The sequence below is a fragment of the Pocillopora damicornis genome, chromosome 4 (assembly GCF_964200805.1).
Source record: "Pocillopora damicornis chromosome 4, jaPocDami1.2, whole genome shotgun sequence".
In the NCBI taxonomy this organism is placed as follows: domain Eukaryota; kingdom Metazoa; phylum Cnidaria; class Anthozoa; order Scleractinia; family Pocilloporidae; genus Pocillopora; species Pocillopora damicornis.
Window position 1 is genome coordinate 28,164,787 of NC_142673.1, and position 6,360 is coordinate 28,171,146.

Sequence of the window (6,360 nt, forward strand, 5' to 3'; positions counted from 1 at the left end):
AAATTGACAGCAATTCCATCATTTTTAAAGGTAATCGATTTATTGACATGAGCGAGTTTCAAGCCTCCTTGAGTTCCTCGCTTTTTACCCTAATTATCATCCTTAGCTTCAATTCCCATTAATTTTTTCTGTTTTATCACAGTAATTGTTTTCTGGCCATTCAGTTGTTATTAACTTTTTCTTGGCACTAATGAGCACTAGATTAAGTTCTGCTTGATTTGCGTAAGTCATAGTGTTAAGAAACGAGCAGTTTAAATAAATATATGCGCCCGATTGAAAGGCACACTCCTTTTTTTTCCTCTTGAATTACCAGATGCTGACCGTTAATGGAAGACTGAAACTTTTTAACCAGGATGGTATTATGTTTCTTTGTCTTGATGCCGTGGCTAAGGGACACTAGACTGAGTCGAACAAGGAATAACGACCAAGTGAAAGATAAGGAGAAACGCGAGCGCAAAGTGGAGGCGAAAAAGTATTTTCTTGCAGAAGCTATCCTTACATCTCTCATAAAAATAATTTCATCATAAATATGATAAAAAACGAAATTAGTTAATCATTTAGCTTCTGGATCGCTCGAGGAGAACGGCAGGGACATATGTAAATAGAACATAGGATAACAAGTGTAAGTCTGGTATATGATATACGATAGGCCGCTAATTGAAGTTGTATAGATACTTAATTTAAACTGTCACAATGAAAATAAATCCACCTTTTACTCTTACGGCATCTGTCTTCTCATACATTTCTATAGGCAAACCCCCACCCCCTTCCCCCTTCCCCTGTTTGATCTTGTGTACGCACAAGATAAGTATAAGCGATTAGAGGCACGGCCCTCTTTTGGGGAAAGGAGGTGAAATGCAATAAGTAAGGAATACAGTTTGTTAAAGTTGAAAAAGAGTGGCAGTTCGTGGTTGTAACCTTTTTGTCCCTTTTTGTAGTCTTATTTCGTCAAAGAGCATTATATTGCCAAGTGATCGCCAGTTAAGGAGTTACGCTGAGAACGTCTCAAGTCCAACAATATACCCTTCTTGGTCTCTCGGACTTTGGAGGGAGCACCGTGTATAATATGCTTTTTCAGAGTCCAAAAAGCTTAAGCCCGCTTGTTTCGCACTCTTGGAATATCTTTTAATTCAAATTTATACAACCTTGCGATTTTTTTTTCTTTCATCCGCGCGAACTGTTCCTCTTTCCTTATTGCAACCCATTTTTGGTTCTTGTTTTAGATTCAAGGCTGGTTCATTTTAACAACGCGTTTTTGTAGTCACAGCGGACTTAAACCAACTTTGTCCCCAGTATCCTTTTTTTTTACCAACCTGTAGGAATAAAAATCTCTCACAGCCTATTTTCAGCCGTTTGTGAAAATATTTGTGGTAGCCATGACCAAGAGTTTATAATCTCTTTCCTCAGATGACATAAAATATTTTTTTCCAATTTTCTACAGGGTCCACCAGAAGTGGGAGATTTTTGACCATGTTGACCTTTTTTTGTCATAGATGTCATGTTTTTCAGTTCACGTGCTCTTCTTTGAGGAAGTATATTTTCAGCCGCCGTAATTTACTTATCAAAAATCTTGACAAGTACGAAACAGGATGTACACACATAAATACAACTAATAAGATTGTATCGAGGTATTTCTTAGAGATCTAAAGTTAAGGCCTGTTTACATGGATGTGGGTTACCCCAGGTAGGTGAGGTAACCCGCCTAGCCGAGGTCGATCAAAAGCCCGCGTTTACATACAATATTACAACCCCGGGATGCTGGGTGAAGTTTCTCGCGGTTGTTATCGCATTTGTAATTATCAAGAGGCCGTGACTGTAAATATCGAGAATCGCTGGCCAGGTTAAAAAAATCGAAAATTCTCATAATTTGCCTGGAAAACCCTTTTAGGGAGATATATTCAAAACAAAATTTCAAAGTTTGAAAATTCAAATGTGTCCGAGGAAATGGGGAAAAACGAAAATTTGGGTTTTTACCTAATTAATTATGCAAAAAATACAGTAAAATTGACCAATTCTAGCGTGCTAGTACTGAACGAGTAAGTCTCGCAAGAAATCGGGGATGTTTTTACTTCAAAGTATAATTCATTTGATTTTTTTTTGTGGCATTTTAAGGAGCTTTGGTTCAATTTTAAAATTCACAGTTTTTTTTTTTTTTTTTTTTTTTTTTTTTTTTTTTTTTTTTTTTTTTTTTTTTTTTTTTTAACAAAGTGCTGTCAAACGGTTGTTGCAAAAAGAGAAAAATCGAGAAACTTCAAGCCTTCAAAACGCGTCTTGGTATGGGTGACATCATGTCAAACTACATGCTGGTACAAAGTTTGGTCCTTATACTAAAATAGTATGAAATAAAAAAATCTGGGTAATTCAGAAACATGCCGGCAAAACAGAAAGGTTTGCGACGCACTGTAGCCAGAGATCACGAATTTGCATGATGCAAAACAGTTGTAGAAATCGTACCGCCTAACAGTTCTGGTGTAGGAAAGGCTCTTTTGACTGCTACAGCATAAAATGTACAAGAATAATGACCAGTATTTAATAGCGTTTAATTCATTTTTTGGATCAATATTTGTTTCTGGGCAACCGAGCTCGATATCGATTTGTCGTACTCGATTACCATTCCTGCTCGATAAGCAAACGACGTTTGATAATCGAGCTCGATAACTACAAGTCGAGCTCGATTGCTAATCGAGTACGATTACTAATCGAGCTCGATTAGTTATCGAGCTCGATTAGTTATCGAGCTCGATTAGTTATCGAGCTCGACAAAATTCGTTTATCGAGCTCGGTTACAGTACTGACTGGAGAAAGACTGGTGGAGAAAGACTGGTGGAGAGTCCAACCTTATGGAGTGCGATGGAGTGTGCAAAAAAACCTCGATACCGACGGCGAAATGCTTCATAAGTTTTTTAGGAGATTCAGAGACAGGATTCATAGAGAGGATATGAAGTAAGTGGGGAGAATATTGAAAATAAATATTCCCACGCTGCCGTTTTTGTTTAAGCGATTCTCTTCCCTAAGATCAGGACACCCTTTTTTTCGCTCGTGTGCGTTCCGGCTTTCTCTACGACAACTTGCATTTAGATATTACTTTGAACTTTTACTGTAACTTTTTAGAGGGTAATTAAAGAAAGGAAAAGACACGCATATGAAGCGGTAAAAAAAAACTGAATATCGTCGCACCTTTTTTCTGACTAATAACAGCGTCATCTATCGACACAACAACATTCGTATCGCACTCTAGTTTTAAAATGTTACTATTTTTTCTCCCTAAGAAAGGATTACGACTGAATCACCAATATTTTGAACTTTTCAATCAAGTTTTATTTTTGAACACTGTGATTGTTGTGCGTTAAATACTTCCAAGATCAAAGCCCCGACCACACTTTCGCAGGTTTGGAAAACGTGATTTTTCTCTCACAATCCAAAAAGAGCTTTGCCTCTATCTATGAAAATGAATAAACTGGTTTTTTTCTTTTTTTCTTTTTTTTTTGCATTATCATAATTGTCATCTACGGCAAAAAAAAAAGAAATGCAGCTAGATAATGTGTATAGTAAAGCCCTTATCATCCCGTCAAAAAAAGTGTTACAAGAAAAATCAACATCGGGGAATTCGAAAAGGTCGGTTTTCATAATGAGTTAAAATTCAAGTTGAAATCGCATATTTTAAAAATACGTCGTTTCGTTAGAAAATCTTTCTGGACCAGTGTGGTCAGTAGACCTAACCTATGTAAAACCTATTCAACATAGTCATGGACAGAGCTTAATTGTTTATTTACCTGTCTCTCCCAAAACTGAAAGTAAAAACCGTAGCGTATTTACAAAACCGGATTATCAACTAGATATTGATTGGCTACAACGGCCAAAAAGTTCTGCATGGATTGCTGAGCGGTTCCCGCTCTCCACCGACGCCACATTTGCTCGTCGAGGTAGGACTGCAACTCTTCCCTCCTTATCCTCCGGCGTGTTTTCTGGCCCAATTTTAAACTGTTCCAGCAGGATTCGATTTCTTGGGTGTCAACCCCATAGTGACTGGGTCAACGAAGTTGAGTCGGTGGACAATCATTTGATGTGCACTTATGTTGTTAATTCTTTGGTCCGTCTGCCGGTAGGAGGCCAAGTCATCCGAGTGCACTTCGGTTCCAGGGAGAACACACCTTGAAATGATGGTATGGAGGGTGGCCATATCTCGTCTTTTCACTTCATCGAAGTAGCTTTTTGCAGATAAATGTTGTGTCGTAACAATCCCAAAAACCCATGTGTACCTTTGTGCACGTCTTCCCCAGTTGTTCTGAAATAATGAAAAAATATATATATTTCAGATGGATGATTTTTGTCCCATTGATATTTTGCTTTAGGCTTTATCCCAGCTATGGGTAATTATCATTCACCTGTATGAAATAATTTTGATATTAAAGCGCCCTGAGTGCTTTTTGTTGTCACATTCCCACCTACTTCGGCTTGCGAACCACATGTTCCAGAAAATTAAGGAACAGTAAGGTTATGAAAATATTTATATTTCAAAAATATTGAAATGATTGGAGGTGAACATTTGCCTAGTATATACTATATCAGTAATATAATATGGCACAAAAAGGTGATTTTTTTAAACTCATTTATTCCTGCTATAAATGGTTGCCATAATTTTTGTGTGCCAATAGTGGGCAAGTTGCTCGGAGGCGATTAGCAAAGGATGTTCAAAGTTTGAGTGCAGGCCGAGTGCAGGCGATCTACGACGCTATTTCCCGTGTTAGTATATACTTGAAAAAATAGTGATTTTTAGCTTTGATTAGTTGTTGAATTTACTCTCGTCGCATCTTACACCAGTCCAAAGGGCGTGATTGGCCTGTCCTGAAGGTTTCTTGGGCAGCCATCCTGTAAGCGCCTACTAATTTTTCTTATCAAGCTTGTATTTAAATCCAGGTACCTGGAAATTCGTCGCTGGGAGTCCTCAGCAGAGAAGAAATAAACCTTCTGCAGGAGTTTACCAAGTGGCACTCTGGGGAACTCCTCGAAAAAACTGTTTGATCTCACACTTCTTTTTATGCATCCTCAGCAGCGCCTGTACAGTATTGTTAAGGAAAGACCCTTTATCGTTTTTGGACAAATTAAAATGGCCGGTTTAAGCATTCTTCTCCACTGAATATATAGACGCGTATAGATGCGACTTTTATGGTGGATGCTCTTGCTTCTAGAAGTTTTGAATTAACATCAAAGAGGTCTCCTACATCGAATGGGAAAAGTGCGTTCTAAAACACCTTAAATACGTCGATAATTATTATTGTAACCCACGGTACTTTTAGTGCTGTTTTGAGGTTTTTTTTTTCGTAAGTCGGTGTATTTATCACGTAGCAGTCAAGTAAAAATCCAAATTGTGCTATGAACACTTGCAACTTATATGACAGTTTTATGTAGCGGCATGCAGACGCATGTAAAAGTTGTTACTATATAAGTTGAAAAGGAGATAGATTAAAGGACGTTTGTGCCAATGCACACGCCCGATGAAAGAGGGACTAAAGCTAGTAATCGATAGCAAGTTCCCTTATAGGTTATCTCCGAAAAGCGCCTTTTCCCCGTTGTTGTTCTTCAATTAAATACGAAATACATTTATGTCAGCCCCGCGCGTTAAGATGGTAGCTGCGTTAAAAAAAAAAAAGAAAAAAAAAAGATGACGTTTATTTAAAATTGACCGTGCCCACTAAAAAGGAGAAGTTGCAATATTTGTGCGCACAAACTAAAAATAATTCATTATAATTGAAATGGAAATGCGAATTTTGGGCATATACTCAGTTCTTTAAGCGGAGAGGAATTGTACAAAATAATTACTTTACTATCTCGTGCGGTAAAAAAACGATACCTTCGTTCACAATTTAAAGCCTGCCATCTTTGGATAACGCCTTCATTTTAATCTCTTCAATAGGCCAAGGTGATTAGTCCCATTTTAAGTGTGGGTTGGATTTTTATGGAGTTTAAACGATGACGCGTTAACTTCGTGCCGTTGCAACAGTGTTCGGCAACCGGCCTACCGGCGTTGATTGAGGTTGAACTTTCAAAAAGAAATAATAAATGAACAACAGTAATAAAAAGATGTACCAAATAGTGGAGGGTTCCAATGGGGTGATGGCTGGTAAGTTTAAAGGATAAAATTGTGGCCACTTTACGGCTAACGGTTAGGTTTTTTTCCCTTACGGTGGTACCAAAAATATATTTACTATTAACGTTTTCGACCACTACCGTTTAAAACTTTATCGTGAGGCCTTGCTCTAAAGCTGCGTACTGACGTAAGGACTTATTATTTTCTTCTCCTTGTTGAAGTCTAGTCAGCTAGCAATAGCGAGAAACGGGTCTAAATTTCGATGATTTTGT

The 6,360-nt window shown here is 37.8% G+C and overlaps 1 protein-coding gene across 1 annotated transcript in view; it reads left to right on the forward strand.

The window, feature by feature from the left end:
• The window catches only part of LOC149047548 (uncharacterized), a 166,659-nt gene that overhangs the window by 26,010 nt on the left and 134,289 nt on the right, over positions 1-6,360 (forward strand). The window lies entirely within an intron of this gene.